Consider the following 18,370-nt stretch of genomic DNA (forward strand, 5'->3'; position numbering starts at 1 on the left):
AATATGACGCTAGGTTATGAGTCTACGCCACTTTTGGTGTCACGTGTCTGGGGCACGTGACCTGGAGTATGAGTCAGGGTCAAGGGTCTGGGCCACGTGACGAGGAATATGAGTCAAGGCCACGTGTCTGGGCCACGTGACCTTGAAAATGAGTCTGGGATACGAGCCTAGACAACTTTTTGGGTCACGTGTCTGGGCCACGTGACCCGGAATATGAGTCTGGGTCAAGTGTCTGGGACACGTGACCAGGAATATGAGTCAGGGTCAAGTGTCTGGGACACGTGACCAGGAATATGAGTCAGGGTTGCGAGTCTGGGCCACGTGATCGTGAATATGAGTCTGGGTTATGAGTCTACGCCAATTTTGGTGTCACGTGCCTGGGCCACGTGACTTTGAATCTGAGTGTGGGTCACGTGTCTGGGCCACGTGACCTAGAATATGAGTCTTGGATACGAGTCTAGACAACTTATTTAGGTCACGTGACTGGGCCACGTGACCCGGAATATGAGTCACGGTCACGTGTCGGGGCCACGTGACCCGGAATATGAGTCGGGGTCACGTGTCTGGGACACATGACCTTGAATATGACACTAGGTTATGAGTCTACGCCACTTTTGGTGTCACGTGTCTGGGGCACGTGACCTGGAATATGAGTCAGGGTCACGTGCCTGGGACACATGACCTTGAATATGAGACTAGGTTATGAGTCTACGCCACTCTTGGTGTCACGTGTCTGGGGCACATGACCTGGAATATGAGTCAGGGTCACGTGCCTGGGCCACGTGACCGGGAACATGAGTCCGGGTCACGTGTCTGGGCCACCTGACCTTGAATATGAGTCTGGGATACGAGTCTAGACAACTTTTTCGGTAACGTGTCTGGGCTACGTGACCTTGAATTTGATTCTGGGTTATGGGTCTAGGTCACTTTAGGGGTCACCTGTCTGGCCCACGTGACCTGGAATATGAGTCTGTGATACGAGTCTAGACAACTTTTTGGGGTCACGCGACTGGGCCACGTGACCCGGAATATGAGTCGCGGTCACGTGTCTGGGCCACGTGACCTTTAATATGAGTCAGAGTCAAGTGTCTGGGCCACGTGACGAGGAATATGAGTCAGGATCACTTGTCTGGGCCACGTGACTGGGCATATGCGTCTGGGACACGTGTCGGGGCCACGTGACCCGGAATATGAGTCGAGGTCAAGTGTCTCTGCCACGTGACACGGAATATGAGTCGGGATTATGAGTCAGGGTCACGTGTCTGGGACACGTGAACTTTAATATGACGCTAGGTTATGAGTCTACGCCACTTTTGGTGTCATGTGTCTGGGGCACGTGACCTGGAATATGAGTCAGGGTCAAGGGTCTGGGCCACGTGACCGGGAATATGAGTCCGGGTCACGTGTCTGGGCCACGTGACCTTGAATATGAGTCTGGGATACGAGTCTAGACAACTTTTTGGGGTCACGTGATTGGGCCCCGTGACCCGGAATATGAGTCGCGGTCACGTGTCTGGGCCACGTGACCTTGAATATGAGTCAGGGTCACGTGTCTGGGCCACGTGGCGAGGAATATGAGTCAAGGCTGTCGGAGCCAGCCGACGAGTCAACGTAGGCACGGACGTGGGATTCCTCGGCTAAGAAAAGAAACAGACACAGAGACACAGAGAGACACAGACACAGCGGGGCGTTGAGAGGATCACTGCAACCTGCAATGCCAGTGACACCTGTTTATTCTTACACACAGAATTATATACCCTTATACAAGGAAATTCTTATACAATACTATTATTAAAAATTACCTAAGTAACATGCATCAGAAATCACCTAAAAAACATAAATCTATTAACCAAACTCCCATGATTTTCCCATGATTGTGTTTCTCAGGACTTAGGTCATAAAAAGCCATTTGTCCTGTGTCAGATGCGCTCCAGAAAGCTGCAAGGAGTTTCCCTAGTAAACAATAAGAGGTGGCGGGACAGAGAACTATGTCTGGACTCGACCCTTGAGTTAACAAAGGCGGCCCCAGCTCTCAAAGCAGAGCCTGCGTGCCAGGTTGCCCTGGAATTAACCCCTGAGTTAACAAGGCAGTTCTTCAAAGCACGTCCTGCTCGCAGGTTGCCCCCCGCAGCTCCCCCCTATTTATTTACTAAAGCACTGATTTTTGTGCTTTAGACGAGCAGCATCAATAGCTGCTTTGATGTCAAGCAGCTCTGAAATTAAATGCTTGATGCAGCATGGAATGAGACACATCAACAGCAGTAAAACGGCCAGTACAACCATAAGACTGAGAATATAATGCCAAAATGTACTCAGAGTAGGAAAATGGGAAAATAGCCCTTCTAGAAATCCATTAACAGCGGAGCCAATATCCGTGTTTGGAGAGAGTGAATCTTCAATGTTTAGAATTTCTTGATGTAACTTTATCAAATCTATAGAAAGGTTATCGTGACTCCATATTCCAGCAAGATGAGCTTTAATATGTTGCCACGATGTATCTGATTCATTATACTCTTTTTGAGTGACACATATCCAATAATAATTAGCATGACATCTCAACTTACTCCTAAACCTCAGCTCTTGCATTTGTTCTCCTAAGTATAACACAGAATCATACAGAGCATTTAAGCGATCTTCTAAACGTTTATCAATATCTTCTTGTATTCCTAAAGCATTGGATGCATTTTTGGCAAGCCCATCTACAAAGGCAGCAGTATGAATAGGCTGGCTAAGAGCAATAGAAGCAGAAATAGTGGATGCTATTAACGTTATCAGAGAAATTATCCCTAGTATAACTAAACCTATTCCTCTCCGAGGCCTGGAGAGTGCATTATTCAGGCGTTCCCACAATTCTACTCCTGTATCTTCATACCAGGATTCTGACACATTTACAGGGATAACAACAAAAGGAGGTTGCTTTACAATAAGCAAGCCTGACTTGTCGTCAATTCCTCGAATACAATTTGACAATGTACAGTTTAAACAGGTAATATTATACATACCAAATTGTTTACGAATAACAACAGACCCCGTTATTATCATGAAAGGTAAAGGTACACAAGCACGAGGATATCTGTAAGGTTCATTCAGATGGTTTGCGCCTGTATATGACAACCTCACTGTCTTGCTTGTAGCGGCAGCAAGCTTCCACAGGTCTGTCTGGAAGATCTTATCACCGCCGAGATTCCAAATGGGAGGATGAAGCTCTCGATAGCCAGACCCTTGTGCAGTCATCAAATCAGGACCCCAGTCCCAAAGCCTTTGTGTCTCATTATAGATGGTATACGTGGTAGCAGTTTCGTTTCTACATGATGTCCAAGGCACATAAATCTGCTGTTCCCTTAGTCCAAGTCCACAAAAGGGAATGTCTTTAGGCCCTATTCCATTCTGCTGTTGGGTCTGTCCAGCCTTTTCTGTTATTGATGGGAAACGTAGTATCCATGTATTCTGAGCAGCAATCTTGGTTCTGTAGAAGGTTTCTGTAATTAAAGGACAGCTAGAAGCATTATAGTTTTTATACATACATATAGGAAGTTTTGCAGAAAACCCTGTATAATTTAGAGAAGCATTTTGTGGAATAATATGTTTATCTGAAGATCCTCCCAGTGTAATAGTGTCACTAACGTATACAGGAATAAATGCCATCTCCCAGGTGACTGGCTGTAACAAGAGAGGGTCAGGGACATAGGCCCAATATACCTTTCCCTGAACATCAGAAAGATTTTGCAAAAGCAATAATAATTGAATCCACACTCTAAAAGGAGAGATGTGTTGATCAGACCCTTGTTGGGCCAGCCGCAAAAGGGCTTGTACTTGCTGTGATGATGGAAGAGACGAATCATCGCTGTCCGTTATTCGCCTCACCTGAGCTGTCAAGGACTGCCTCCGACGCGCGTACCAGCCTTTCCGGGAGCCAGCGCGGCGCTTCGGCATTCTGCGGAAACACACAAACATGGCCTCTCCCCCATATTAATACAGGATCAGGACCATTCCAAGATCCGTTCATAGGATCCTTCCATCGTACGAGTGGGAACTTTCGTGGTGGATCCTGCATCCAGAAGCGCTGGGCGGCAGTATTGCCTTTATTATCAAAGGTCAAAAAATTCAAAACATATAAAGCATGGCTCAATAGAGAAGGAATACTGCCCTGCACCCAATTCCCCCTTTTTTAGTTTTTTCAGTTGATGTTTAAGGGTTAAGTGAGCTCGTTCAACAATTCCTTGTCCTTGAGGATTATAAGGGATGCCAGTTTTATGCAGTATAGAAAAAGTGTCACAAAAGGAACGAAATTCACGTCCAGTGTAGCCAGGACCATTATCAGTTTTTAACACACGGGGTATTCCCATGGCAGCAAAACAGCGGAGGCAATGTTGAATACAATTTTTACTAGCCTCTCCAGAAAGTGCTGTAGCCATAAGGAAGCCAGAATTGGTATCAATAGTAACATGAAGATACTTCAGCTTTCCAAACTCAGCCATATGAGTAACGTCCATTTGCCAAAGATCATTAGGACGGAGGCCACGAGGGTTGACACCAAAAGAGGGAACAACAAAGAACTGAGGACATGTTGAACAGCTTTTAACAATTTGTCGTGCCGTTTCTCTGGGAATCTGAAACTGCAAGCGTAAAGAATGACTATTTTGATGATGTATGGCATGAGAAGCTTTGGCAGCTAAGGCTGCATCTTGAAAATAAATGTTTTTTGTCAGGGCATCTGCTATCTTATTACCCTGAGCAAGGGGTCCAGGCAGAGCCGAATGAGCTCGTATATAGCCAAAGAAACAGGGGTTGACACGAGTTTGTATAGCCTTTTGGATACGAAAAAACCAATCAAAGATTGAAGTTTTAATTGAGCCAATCAGCGGGACTGTTTCTATGACAGACATGGCTCTGACTACATAATGACTATCTGAGTATAAATTAAAGGCAGAAGAAACTGTATGAAGAGCTCTCAGCACCGCATACAACTCAACTTCTTGTGCTGATTCATAAGTAGTTTGAGTAAAATATGTTTGTTGACTGACAACAAGACTAGCTATTCCATTAGAAGAGCCATCGTTAAAAATAGTTACAGCATTAGGAATAGGATGCTCTTTTACAATAGTAGGGAAAACAAATGGATGTTGTAAAGCAAATTGCAACAACTTATCAGCTGGGTAATGCTGAATTAGTTGTCCAGGGAAGTCAGCTAAGGCAAGCACCCAGTCATCAGAGAACTGGAAAAGCCAGTTTTGCTGTTCAGATGAAAAAGGGACACATATAAAGGAGGGATCTTTGCCCAAATACATAATAGAGTCTTTTCGACCTCTAGCAATTACCCTAGCAACCTGAACATGGTAGGAATCAAGGGCCCGCACAGGAGAAGCTGCCAAATAAATCCATTTTAATGGCTTATCCTGATATAGGACTCCTGTGGGTGAATGTTGAGTAGCAAGTATATATAATCCCCATGGCCGGGTGTAATCACAATACGCTGTGTATTGTTCAGCAAGTGCCCTTTCCACAGTTTGCAGAGCCAACTCTCCTTGTGGCGTTAGTTGCCGAGGAGATGTAGGTGATGAATCTCCTTTCAAAATATCAAACAATGGTTTCCAACTTACAGTAGGGAGGCGTAAGTAAGGGCGTATCCAATTAATGTCTCCCAGCAACTTTTGAAAATCATTTAAAGTACGTAATCCATCTCTTCGTAACTGAAGATGAGGGACAGAGAATTTTTCCTTTTCCAAACGGAAGCCCAAATAGGAGTATGGAGGAAAAGTTTGAATTTTTTCAGTAGCTATAATTAAACCTCTAGACTTTAATGCAATCTCTACTTCAGAAAAGGCTTTTAACAAATAGGCATAATCAGTATGAGCCAAAAGAATATCATCTATATAATGAAGCATGTAAATATCTGAAAACCTTTCACGCACATCGGTTAGGGCTGCATCTACAAACTTTTGGCATAATGTAGGACTATTAGCCATTCCTTGAGGCAACACCTTCCATTGATACCTCTTCATGGGCCGTGAAAAGTTAACAGCAGGAACACTAAATGCAAAACGATAACAATCCTGAGGTGCAAGGGGAATGGTATAAAAGCAATCTTTTAAGTCAATAATAATTATATGAGCTCCCCTAGGAATTGCCATTGGAGAAGGCAACCCGGGCTGCAAAGCACCCATGATCTGCATGGCTTTGTTAACCTGACGAAGGTCTTGCAATAAGCGCCATTTTCCAGATTTCTTTTTGATAACAAAAATGGGTGAATTCCAAGGTGAATTAGAAGGTTCTATATGGCCCAAAGCCAACTGTTCCTGTACCAGTTGTTGTGCAGCCAGCATTTTTTCTATAGTTAGGGGCCACTGATCTACCCACACAGGTTCCTCAGTTTTCCAAACAATAGGATCAGCGTGAGTAACAGGACAATCAGTAGTCCCCACTGAAAATATCCTAACCCTGCTCTTGGTGCCAGCTTTTGAGGCTGAATTGGCGCAATTCTTCCCTGACCATGCTTACCCAGGCCCTGGTGAGGCAAAAGACCCTGATCAAACATTTGTGAACTTATTGCAGTGCTTGGACTGTAAAGAAAGACTCCCATTTTTGACATAACATCCCTTCCCCAAAGATTAACTGGCAATCTAGGTAGTATGTAAGGACGCATCTCGCCTTGATGGCCGTCTTGATCTTGCCAATGCAGTAGCTCTGCACTCTGTTCTGGATTACTGGACTGCCCAATTCCTTGCAAAGTGGAAATAGCTATATGTTTAGGCCATCCGCTGGGCCAATGATGCTCAGCAATAACAGATACATCAGCTCCAGTATCCAAAATTCCTTTAAAATTTTTCCCATTAATTTTTAGCTCCAATTCAGGCCTGGATTCTTTAATAGCTTGGACCCAATAGGCATCTGAAGACCCAAAGGCAGCAGTGCCACGTGTCTTTTGAATCTCATGCCCTGTGACTTTAAGAGGGAGGAGAACAAGTTGTGCAATTCTTTGTCCTGAATGGATAGTACTAATAGTACGAGGTGATTCTGCCATAATTTTAATTTCTCCATGATAATCTGAATCTATAACCCCTGGAGCGACACTAAGGCCCTTTAAAGTGGTACTACTTCTCCCTAACAGTAAGCCTACTGTCCCTTCAGGCAATGGCCCAAACACTCCAGTAGCAATAGTCTGAATTCCCATTTCAGGGGTTAGTATTGTGTAGGAGGAGGCACACAAGTCCAATCCAGCGCTCCCTGAGGTGGCTCTAAACAGGTCTGAGACCCGCTTTCTACTGGAGAAGTCTGCTGAATTGCCCCATAACATTGTTTCGGGGCCAGGGGCTGGCCCCTCACCCAGTTTCCCTGCAAGGGGGGTAATGGATTGCCCTGTGAATCTGTTTTTGACCTACAGTCTTTCATCCAATGTCTTCCTCTCTTACATCTAGGGCATACATTCGGGGCTATACCTCTTGTCCCCCTGTTAGTCCTCTGAGGACAGGCTGCAGCTCGATGTCCTACTTGGCCGCAGGCATAACAAACAGCATTGGACGAATTTTTCATCATCTCCTTTTTGCGCTGCTGCTGAAATAATACCTCTTTTATGTTTTTCCCTTGCAAAGCAGCTGCAATAGCAATTCCCTGCATATAAGATGGACCAATATCAGCACAAATACGAATATAATCAGACAAAGCCCCCTTCTTTCTATATGGCCGCAAGGCAGCCTGACAGGCAGAGTTAGCATTTTCATAAGCCAATTGCTTAGTTAAAATCATACCTGCTTGATCATCAGACATTATTTTTCCCACAGCTTCCAAAAGCCGGGCAACAAAATCTTGATAGGGCTCGTCAGGCCCCTGCCGTATCTTTGCAAGATCCTCTGATCTATTAGAGGGACATGGCAATTTCCTCCAAGCCTGTCGTGCGGCGTTGGAAATTTGACGATATGCTCCTGGCTGATAATTCAGCTGTGCATTGGTAGCCTGAAATGCACCTTCCCCTACCAACATTTCATAAGTTGTGGGAATTCCTTGTCTTTGATTAATTTCAGCTATATAGTGACATTGTTCTGCAAATTCGGATTTCCACAATAAATAATCACCGCCCGAAAGACATGCACGAGCGATTTGTTTCCAATCATTAGGAGGCAGATTTAAGGCTCCTAAATTCTCAATCATAGCCTGTGTAAAAGGTGCAGTAGCCCCATATTGTGCACAGGCGACTTTAAGTTCTTTTAACTGTTTAAAGGGAAGAGGATCATAATATCGCTGACCAGCATTTTCCAGTACTGGAAATAGAACTGGGAAACCAGAAACATTTTCTCCATCTTTATATGCCTGATGAATGGCCTGCTGCAACGGGGAAAAAACCTGAACTTGCACAGTGGCCTGAGCAGGAGGAGGATCTAACCCAGCAATAATAGAAGCGGCATAAGCGGGTGGTGCAGCAGGTACCACAATTTTTTGAGGAGGTGGTTCTTTTAAAGTAAGATGCTCCATGGGAGCACAACAGGACTGTTGCACCATTTTATTAACAGCAGGAGGTGACTCCTCAGCTAACAGATCCCAATCATCCTGGTGATATTCAGCTGCTTGTTCATCTAAATCTTCCTCATCAGAGGGAGACAGCCCATCCTCCGTTTTTGCAAGAGGGGACAAGGTAACCAATCTGTCTCGACCCTCTGGAGTAGCATAAATTGGCTCTTCATCAACCATTTGATTAATTTTAGAACCCTCTTCATGACTAAAATCAAGGCAATCACGGATTAAAGTCCACAATGAGAAAGTTTCTACTGGAACTTTGGAAGGGCCATAAAGTGAATAATGTGTTTGAATCTGCTTACCAATCTTTTTCCAAATCTCTAAACTCATAGTTCCTTCCTCAGGGAACCATGGACAGACTTCTTCAATAAACTGCAAGAATGTGCGTAATTTAGGCTTAGATACTTTGACCCCTCGGTCTCTTAACATTACATATAACATATGAACAAACACTTGACGACTATGATCTTGCCCCATTTTTTACTCTCAACTATAAACCTTCCTGCCCCTACCTTATTTTTCTTTTTTTATGCAGGATTTTCTTTACCTATACGCGCGTTTTATCTCCGGGCAGCGGCCGAGAATCTCCTAAACGTCGATGCCCCACGTTGGGCGCCACTTTGTCGGAGCCAGCCGACGAGTCAACGTAGGCACGGACGCGGGATTCCTCGGCTAAGAAAAGAAACAGACACAGAGACACAGAGAGACACAGATACAGCGGGGCGTTGAGAGGATCACTGCAACCTGCAATGCCAGTGACACCTGTTTATTCTTACACACAGAATTATATACCCTTATACCAGGAAATTCTTATACAATACTATTATTAAAAATTACCTAAGTAACATGCATCAGAAATCACCTAAAAAACATAAATCTATTAACCAAACTCCCATGATTTTCCCATGATTGTGTTTCTCAGGACTTAGGTCATAAAAAGCCATTTGTCCTGTGTCAGATGCGCTCCAGAAAGCTGCAAGGAGTTTCCCTAGTAAACAATAAGAGGTGGCGGGACAGAGAACTATGTCTGGACTCGACCCTTGAGTTAACAAAGGCGGCCCCAGCTCTCAAAGCAGAGCCTGCGTGCCAGGTTGCCCTGGAATTAACCCCTGAGTTAACAAGGCAGTTCTTCAAAGCACGTCCTGCTCGCAGGTTGCCCCCCGCAAAGGCCACGTGTCTGGGCCACGTGACCTTGAATATGAGTCTGGGATACGAGCCTAGAGAACTTTTTGGGTCACGTGTCTGGGCCACGTGACCCGGAATATGAGTCTGGGTCAAGTGTCTGGGACACGTGACCAGGAATAGGAGTCAGGGTTGCGAGTCTGGGCCACGTGATCGTGAATATGAGTCTGGGTTATGAGTCTACGCCAATTTTGGTGTCACGTGTCTGGGCCACGTGACTTTGAATCTGAGTGTGGGTCACGTGTCTGGGCCACGTGACCTAGAATATGAGTCTTGGATACGAGTCTGGACAACTTATTTAGGTCACGCAACTGGGCCACGTGACCCGGAATATGAGTCACGGTCACGTGTCAGGGCCACGTGACCCGGAATATGAGTCGGGGTCACGTGTCTGGGACACGTGACCAGGATTATGAGTCAGGGTCACGTGTCTGGGACACATGACCTTGAATATGAGACTAGGTTATGAGTCTATGCCACTTTTGGTGTCACGTGTCTGGGGCACGTGACCTGGAATATGAGTCAGGGTCACGTGCCTGGGCCACGTGACCGGGAACATGAGTCCGGGTCACGTGTCTGGGCCACCTGACCTTGAATATGAGTCTGGGATACGAGTCTAGACAACTTTTTCGGTAACGTGTCTGGGCTACGTGACCTTGAATTTGATTCTGGGTTATGGGTCTAGGTCACTTTAGGGGTCACCTGTCTGGGCCACGTGACCTGGAATATGAGTCAGGGACACGTGTCTGGCCCACGTGACCTTGAACATGAGTCTGTGATACGAGTCTAGACAACTTTTTGGGGTCACGCGACTGGGCCACGTGACCCGGAATATGAGTCGCAGTCACGTGTCTGGGCCACGTGACCTTGAATATGAGTCAGGGTCAAGTGTCTGGGCCACGTGACGAGGAATATGAGTCAGGATATCTTGTCTGGGCCACGTGACCGGGCATATGAGTCTGGGACAGGTGTCGGGGCCACGTGACCCGGAATATGAGTCGAGGTCAAGTGTCTCTGCCACGTGACACGGAATATGAGTCGGGGTCACGTGTCTGGGACACGTGACCTGGATTATGAGTCAGGGTCACGTGTCTGGGACACGTGAACTTTAATATGACGCTAGGTTATGAGTCTACGCCACTTTTGGTGTCACGTGTCTGGGGCACGTGACCTGGAATATGAGTCAGGGTCAAGGGTCTGGGCCACGTGACCTGGAATATGAGTCAGGGACACGTGTCTGGGACTCGTGAACTTTAATATGACTCTAGGTTATGAGTCTACGCCACGTTTGGTGTCACGTGTCTGGGGCACGTGACCTGGAATATGAGTCAGGGTCACGTGTCTGGGCCACATGACCTTGAATATGAGTCTGGGATACGAGTCTAGACAACTTTTTCTGTCACGTGTCTGGGCCACGTGACCCATAATATGAGTCGAGGTAATGTGTCTGCGCTACGTGACCTTGAATTTGATTCTGGGTTATGGGTCTAGGTCACTTTAGGGGTCACCTGTCTGGGCCACGTGACCTGGAATATGAGTCAGGGACACGTGTCTGGCCCACGTGACCTTGAACATGAGTCTGTGATACGAGTCTAGACAACTTTTTGGGGTCACGCGACTGGGCCACGTGACCCGGAATATGAGTTGCGGTCACGTGTCTGGGCCACGTGACCGGGCATATGAGTCTGGGACACGTGTCGGGGCCACGTGACCCGGAATATGAGTCGAGGTCAAGTGTCTCTGCCACGTGACACGGAATATGAGTCGGGGTCACGTGTCTGGGACACGTGACCTGGATTATGAGTCAGGGTCACGTGTCTGGGACACGTGAACTTTAATATGACGCTAGGTTATGAGTGTACGCCACTTTTGGTGTCACGTGTCTGGGGCACGTGACCTGGAGTATGAGTCAGGGTCAAGGGTCTGGGCCACGTGACGAGGAATATGAGTCAAGGCCACGTGTCTGGGCCACGTGACCTTGAAAATGAGTCTGGGATACGAGCCTAGACAACTTTTTGGGTCACGTGTCTGGGCCACGTGACCCGGAATATGAGTCTGGGTCAAGTGTCTGGGACACGTGACCAGGAATATGAGTCAGGGTCAAGTGTCTGGGACACGTGACCAGGAATATGAATCAGGGTTGCGAGTCTGGGCCACGTGATCGTGAATATGAGTCTGGGTTATGAGTCTACGCCAATTTTGGTGTCACGTGCCTGGGCCACGTGACTTTGAATCTGAGTGTGGGTCACGTGTCTGGGCCACGTGACCTAGAATATGAGTCTTGGATACGAGTCTAGACAACTTATTTAGGTCACGTGACTGGGCCACGTGACCCGGAATATGAGTCACGGTCACGTGTCGGGGCCACGTGACCCGGAATATGAGTCGGGGTCACGTGTCTGGGACACATGACCTTGAATATGACACTAGGTTATGAGTCTACGCCACTTTTGGTGTCACGTGTCTGGGGCACGTGACCTGGAATATGAGTCAGGGTCACGTGCCTGGGACACATGACCTTGAATATGAGACTAGGTTATGAGTCTACGCCACTCTTGGTGTCACGTGTCTGGGGCACATGACCTGGAATATGAGTCAGGGTCACGTGCCTGGGCCACGTGACCGGGAACATGAGTCCGGGTCACGTGTCTGGGCCACCTGACCTTGAATATGAGTCTGGGATACGAGTCTAGACAACTTTTTCGGTAACGTGTCTGGGCTACGTGACCTTGAATTTGATTCTGGGTTATGGGTCTAGGTCACTTTAGGGGTCACCTGTCTGGCCCACGTGACCTGGAATATGAGTCTGTGATACGAGTCTAGACAACTTTTTGGGGTCACGCGACTGGGCCACGTGACCCGGAATATGAGTCGCGGTCACGTGTCTGGGCCACGTGACCTTTAATATGAGTCAGAGTCAAGTGTCTGGGCCACGTGACGAGGAATATGAGTCAGGATCACTTGTCTGGGCCACGTGACCGGGCATATGCGTCTGGGACACGTGTCGGGGCCACGTGACCCGGAATATGAGTCGAGGTCAAGTGTCTCTGCCACGTGACACGGAATATGAGTCGGGGTCACGTGTCTGGGACACGTGACCTGGATTATGAGTCAGGGTCACGTGTCTGGGACACGTGAACTTTAATATGACGCTAGGTTATGAGTCTACGCCACTTTTGGTGTCTCGTGTCTGGGGCACGTGACCTGGAGTATGAGTCAGGGTCAAGGGTCTGGGCCACGTGACCCGGAATATGAGTCCGGGTCACGTGTCTGGGCCACGTGACCTTGAATATGAGTCTGGGATACGAGTCTAGACAACTTTTTGGGGTCACGTGACTGGGCCCCGTGACCCGGAATATGAGTCGCGGTCACGTGTCTGGGCCACGTGACCCGGAATATGAGTCTGGGTCAAGTGTCTGGGACACGTGACCAGGAATAGGAGTCAGGGTTGCGAGTCTGGGCCACGTGGTCGTGAATATGAGTCTGGGTTATGAGTCTACGCCAATTTTGGTGTCACGTGTCTGGGCCACGTGACTTTGAATCTGAGTGTGGGTCACGTGTCTGGGCCACGTGACCTAGAATATGAGTCTTGGATACGAGTCTGGACAACTTATTTAGGTCACGCAACTGGGCCACGTGACCCGGAATATGAGTCACGGTCACATGTCGGGGCCACGTGACCCAGAATATGAGTCGGGGTCACGTGTCTGGGACACATGACCTTGAATATGAGACTAGGTTATGAGTCTACGCCACTTTTGGTGTCACGTGTCTGGGGCACGTGACCTGGAATATGGTTCAGCGTCACGTGCCTGGGCCACGTGACCGGGAACATGAGTCCGGGTCACGTGTCTGGGCCACCTGACCTTGAATATGAGTCTGGGATACGAGTCTAGACAACTTTTTCGGTAACCTGTCTGGGCTACGTGACCTTGAATTTGATTCTGGGTTATGGGTCTAGGTCACTTTAGGGGTCACCTGTCTGGGCCACGTGACCTGGAATATGAGTCAGGGACACGTGTCTGGCCCACGTGACCTTGAACATGAGTCTGTGATACGAGTCTAGACAACTTTTTGGGGTCACGCGACTGGGCCACGTGACCCGGAATATGAGTCGCGGTCACGTGTCTGGGCCACGTGACCTTGAATATGAGTCAGGGTCAAGTGTCTGGGCCACGTGACGAGGAATATGAGTCAGGATCACTTGTCTGGGCCACGTGACCGGGCATATGAGTCTGGGACAGGTGTCGGGGCCACGTGACCCGGAATATGAGTCGAGGTCAAGTGTCTCTGCCACGTGACACGGAATATGAGTCGGGGTCACGTGTCTGGGACACGTGACCTGGATTATGAGTCAGGGTCACGTGTCTGGGACACGTGAACTTTAATATGACGCTAGGTTATGAGTCTACGCCACTTTTGGTGTCACGTGTCTGGGGCACGTGACCTGGAATATGAGTCAGGGTCAAGGGTCTGGGCCACGTGACCTGGAATATGAGTCAGGGACACGTGTCTGGGACACGTGAACTTTAATATGACTCTAGGTTATGAGTCTACGCCACGTTTGGTGTCACGTGTCTGGGGCACGTGACCTGGAATATGAGTCAGGGTCACGTGTCTGGGCCACATGACCTTGAATATGAGTCTGGGATACGAGTCTAGACAACTTTTTCTGTCACGTGTCTGGGCCACGTGACCCATAATATGAGTCGAGGTAATGTGTCTGCGCTACGTGACCTTGAATTTGATTCTGGGTTATGGGTCTAGGTCACTTTAGGGGTCACCTGTCTGGGCCACGTGACCTGGAATATGAGTCAGGGACACGTGTCTGGCCCACGTGACCTTGAACATGAGTCTGTGATACGAGTCTAGACAACTTTTTGGGGTCACGCGACTGGGCCACGTGACCCGGAATATGAGTCGCGGTCACGTGTCTGGGCCACGTGACCGGGCATATGAGTCTGGGACACGTGTCGGGGCCACGTGACCCGGAATATGAGTCGAGGTCAAGTGTCTCTGCCACGTGACACGGAATATGAGTCGGGGTCACGTGTCTGGGACACGTGACCTGGATTATGAGTCAGGGTCACGTGTCTGGGACACGTGAACTTTAATATGACGCTAGGTTATGAGTCTACGCCACTTTTGGTGTCACGTGTCTGCGGCACGTGACCTGGAGTATGAGTCAGGGTCAAGGGTCTGGGCCACGTGACCTGGAATATGAGTCTGGGTCAAGTGTCTGGGACACGTGACCAGGAATATGAGTCAGGGTTGCGAGTCTGGGCCACGTGATCGTGAGTATGAGTCTGGGTTATGAGTCTACGCCAATTTTGGTGTCACTTGCCTGGGCCACGTGACTTTGAATCTGAGTGTGGGTCACGTGTCTGGGCCACGTGACCTAGAATATGAGTCTTGGATACGAGTCTGGACAACTTATTTAGGTCACGCGACTGGGCCACGTGACCCGGAATATGAGTCACGGTCACGTGTCGGGGCCACGTGACCCGGAATATGAGTCGGGGTCACGTGTCTGGGACACATGACCTTGAATATGAGACTAGGTTATGAGTCTACGCCACTTTTGGTGTCACGTGTCTGGGGCACGTGACCTGGAATATGAGTCAGGGTCACGTGCCTGGGACACATGACCTTGAATATGAGACTAGGTTATGAGTCTACGCCACTCTTGGTGTCACGTGTCTGGGGCACGTGACCTGGAATATGAGTCAGGGTCACGTGCCTGGGCCACGTGACCGGGAACATGAGTCCGGGTCACGTGTCTGGGCCACCTGACCTTGAATATGAGTCTGGGATACGAGTCTAGACAACTTTTTCGGTAACGTGTCTGGGCTACGTGACCTTGAATTTGATTCTGGGTTATGGGTCTAGGTCACTTAAGGGGTCACCTGTCTGGCCCACGTGACCTGGAATATGAGTGTGTGATACGAGCCTAGACAAATTTTGGGGGTCACGCGACTGGGCCACGTGACCCGGAATATGAGTCGCGGTCACGTGTCTGGGCCACGTGACCTTTAATATGAGTCAGAGTCAAGTGTCTGGCCACGTGACGAGGAATATGAGTCAGGATCACTTGTCTGGGCCACGTGACCGGGCATATGCGTCTGGGACACGTGTCGGGGCCACGTGACCCGGAATATGAGTCGAGGTCAAGTGTCTCTGCCACGTGACACGGAATATGAGTCGGGGTCACGTGTCTGGGACACGTGACCTGGATTATGAGTCAGGGTCATGTGTCTGGGACACGTGAACTTTAATATGACGCTAGGTTATGAGTCTACGCCACTTTTGGTGTCACGTGTCTGGGGCACGTGACCTGGAATATGAGTCAGGGTCAAGGGTCTGGGCCACGTGACCGGGAATATGAGTCCGGGTCACGTGTCTGGGCCACGTGACCTTGAATATGAGTCTGGGATACGAGTCTAGACAACTTTTTGGGGTCACGTGACTGGGCCCCGTGACCCGGAATATGAGTCGCGGTCACGTGTCTGGGCCACGTGACCTTGAATATGAGTCAGGGTCACGTGTCTGGGCCACGTGACGAGGAATATGAGTCAAGGCTGTCGGAGCCAGCCGACGAGTCAACGTAGGCACGGACGTGGGATTCCTCGGCTAAGAAAAGAAACAGACACGGAGACACAGAGAGACACAGACACAGCGGGGCGTTGAGAGGATCACTGCAACCTGCAATGCCAGTGACACCTGTTTATTCTTACACACAGAATTATATACCCTTATACCAGGAAATTCTTATACAATACTATTATTAAAAATTACCTAAGTAACATGCATCAGAAATCACCTAAAAAACATAAATCTATTAACCAAACTCCCATGATTTTCCCATGATTGTGTTTCTCAGGACTTAGGTCATAAAAAGCCATTTGTCCTGTGTCAGATGCGCTCCAGAAAGCTGCAAGGAGTTTCCCTAGTAAACAATAAGAGGTGGCGGGACAGAGAACTATGTCTGGACTCGACCCTTGAGTTAACAAAGGCGGCCCCAGCTCTCAAAGCAGAGCCTGCGTGCCAGGTTGCCCTGGAATTAACCCCTGAGTTAACAAGGCTGTTCTTCAAAGCACGTCCTGCTCGCAGGTTGCCCCCCGCAGCTCCCCCCTATTTATTTACTAAAGCACTGATTTTTGTGCTTTAGACGAGCAGCATCAATAGCTGCTTTGATGTCAAGCAGCTCTAAAATTAAATGCTTGATGCAGCATGGAATGAGACACATCAACAGCAGTAAAACGGCCAGTACAACCATAAGACTGAGAATATAATGCCAAAATGTACTCAGAGTAGGAAAATGGGAAAATAGCCCTTCTAGAAATCCATTAACAGCGGAGCCAATATCCGTGTTTGGAGAGAGTGAATCTTCAATGTTTAGAATTTCTTGATGTAACTTTATCAAATCTATAGAAAGGTTATCGTGACTCCATATTCCAGCAAGATGAGCTTTAATATGTTGCCACGATGTATCTGATTCATTATACTCTTTTTGAGTGACACATATCCAATAATAATTAGCATGACATCTCAACTTACTCCTAAACCTCAGCTCTTGCATTTGTTCTCCTAAGTATAACACAGAATCATACAGAGCATTTAAGCGATCTTCTAAACGTTTATCAATATCTTCTTGTATTCCTAAAGCATTGGATGCATTTTTGGCAAGCCCATCTACAAAGGCAGCAGTATGAATAGGCTGGCTAAGAGCAATAGAAGCAGAAACAGTGGATGCTATTAACGTTATCAGAGAAATTATCCCTAGTATAACTAAACCTATTCCTCTCCGAGGCCTGGAGAGTGCATTATTCAGGCGTTCCCACAATTCTACTCCTGTATCTTCATACCAGGATTCTGACACATTTACAGGGATAACAACAAAAGGAGGTTGCTTTACAATAAGCAAGCCTGACTTGTCGTCAATTCCTCGAATACAATTTGACAATGTACAGTTTAAACAGGTAATATTATACATACCAAATTGTTTATGAATAACAACAGACCCCGTTATTATCATGAAAGGTAAAGGTACACAAGCACGAGGATATCTGTAAGGTTCATTCAGATGGTTTGCGCCTGTATATGACAACCTCACTGTCTTGCTTGTAGCGGCAGCAAGCTTCCACAGGTCTGTCTGGAAGATCTTATCACCGCCGAGATTCCAAATGGGAGGATGAAGCTCTCGATAGCCAGACCCTTGTGCAGTCATCAAATCAGGACCCCAGTCCCAAAGCCTTTGTGTCTCATTATAGATGGTATACGTGGTAGCAGTTTCGTTTCTACATGATGTCCAAGGCACATAAATCTGCTGTTCCCTTAGTCCAAGTCCACAAAAGGGAATGTCTTTAGGCCCTATTCCATTCTGCTGTTGGGTCTGTCCAGCCTTTTCTGTTATTGATGGGAAACGTAGTATCCATGTATTCTGAGCAGCAATCTTGGTTCTGTAGAAGGTTTCTGTAATTAAAGGACAGCTAGAAGCATTATAGTTTTTATACATACATATAGGAAGTTTTGCAGAAAACCCTGTATAATTTAGAGAAGCATTTTGTGGAATAATATGTTTATCTGAAGATCCTCCCAGTGTAATAGTGTCATTAACGTATACAGGAATAAATGCCATCTCCCAGGTGACTGGCTGTAACAAGAGAGGGTCAGGGACATA

Source organism: Giraffa tippelskirchi, chromosome 14, assembly GCF_054371585.1.
Source record: "Giraffa tippelskirchi isolate mGirTip1 chromosome 14, T2T-mGirTip1v1.2.pri, whole genome shotgun sequence".
NCBI lineage: Eukaryota > Metazoa > Chordata > Mammalia > Artiodactyla > Giraffidae > Giraffa > Giraffa tippelskirchi.